The sequence below is a fragment of the Bos indicus genome, chromosome 15 (assembly GCF_029378745.1).
Source record: "Bos indicus isolate NIAB-ARS_2022 breed Sahiwal x Tharparkar chromosome 15, NIAB-ARS_B.indTharparkar_mat_pri_1.0, whole genome shotgun sequence".
NCBI lineage: Eukaryota > Metazoa > Chordata > Mammalia > Artiodactyla > Bovidae > Bos > Bos indicus.
In genome coordinates, this window is record NC_091774.1 from 45,230,036 (window position 1) to 45,231,947 (window position 1,912).

Here is a 1,912-nt window from a genome sequence, read left to right on the forward strand (position 1 = left end):
TCCATCCTCAGAATCTTCTGTTGTGTTGTTGGAAGAGGGTGGTTGCTATGACCAGTGCATTCTCTTGGCAAAACTCTATTAGCCTTTGCCCTGCTTCATTCTGTACTCCAAAGCCAAATTTGCCTGTCACTCCAGGTGTTTCTTGACTTCCTACTTTTGCATTCCAGTCCCTTATAATGAAAAGGACATCTTTTTTGGATGTTAGTTGTAAAAGGTCTTGTAGGTCTTCATAGAACTGTTCAACTTCAGCTTCTTCAGCATTACTGGTTAGTGCATAGACTTGGATTTCTGTGATATTGAATGGTTTGCCTTGGAAACGAACAGAGATCATTCTGTCATTTTTGAGATTGCATCCAAGTACTGAATTTCAGACTCTTTTGTTGACTATGATGGCGACTCCATTTCTTCTGAGGGATTTCTGCCTGCAGTAGTAGATATAATGGTCATCTGAGTTAAAATCACTCATTCCAGTCCATTTTAGTTTGCTGATCCCTAGAATGTCGACTTTCACTCTTGCCATCTCCTGTTTGACCACTTCCAATTTGCCTTGATTCATGGACCTAAGATTCCAGGTTCCTATGCAATATTGCTCTTTACAGCATCAGACCTTGCTTCTATCACCAGTCCCATCCACAACTGGGTGTTGTTTTTGCTTTGGCTCTGTCCCTTCATTCTTTCTGGAGTTATTTCTCCAGAAAGAGTTATTCTGATAGTCAGTTATTTCTGATCTCCACTAGCATATTAGGCACCTACCGACCTTTCGGTAGGTAAGAGTTCATCTTTCAGTGTCCTCTTTTTGCCTTTTCATACTGGTCATGGGGTTCTCAAGGCAAGAATACTGAAGTGGTTTGCCATTCCCTTCTCCAGTGGACCACATTTTGTCAGAACTCTCCACCATGACCTGTCTGTCTTGGGTGGCCCTACACGACATGGCTTAGTTTCATTGAGTTACACAAGGCTGTGGTCCATATAATAACAATAAACTGTGGAAAATTCTGAAAGAGATGGGAATACCAGACCACCTGACCTGCCTCTTGAGAAACCTATATGCAGGTCAGGAAGCAACAGTTAGAACTGGACATGGGAAAGGTTGTTGTTGAATCACACAAAGATGCCAGGATTCTTGGCCTCCGGAGGAGAAGAATTCAATCTGGGGCCAGAGACGAGGCTTGATCGCTCAGAGCTTTTGTGTAATAAAGTTTTATTAAAGTATAAAGGAGATAGAGAAAGCTTTTGACATAGCATCAGAAGGGGGCAAAAAGAGTACCCCCCTGTTAGTCTTCAGCTGGATGTTATATAGTCACTAGTAGTCTGATAATGAAAGAAAGCAATGTCTTAAAACTCAGAGTGGCACCAGGCTCCTCACCCATAAGATGCATTTTGGGATAATCTTGGCACCAAATGGTTTATCCTGGGCCATAAAATGATTAACTTGAATCTTGAAGAAGGGCAGACCACCATACAAATAGTTTCATTTACATAGATTAGGGGAACAATATCTGAGTATAACATACTGGTTTGTCAAGTAGGTTCTGAGCCAAGAGGGGGAACCGACTTGAAGACAGAGTTTGGGGTAAATGCATAGTACATTAGCATAGCTTAAGACAAACATTTCCATAAGAAAAAGGCATTGGTTATCTCTAGGTTTGAGAATAGTTAATTTCAGGTGAAACCAGGTGTCATTATGGCAACACAGTATTTTAAGAGAAACCTCCTTTTAAATTTGTATAGACAAGGAAAAAATATTGCTAGTTTGTTTCTTTCTGCCGCTTAAGAGAGATAAAAATGTCTGACACTTGCAGGCTATTTCCTCCATTTGGAGACCCCTGGCCTTCCTGCCTGTTACCCTCTCACGTGGAACAACAGACTGGTTCCAAATAGGAAAAGGAGTACGTCAAGGCTGTATATTGTC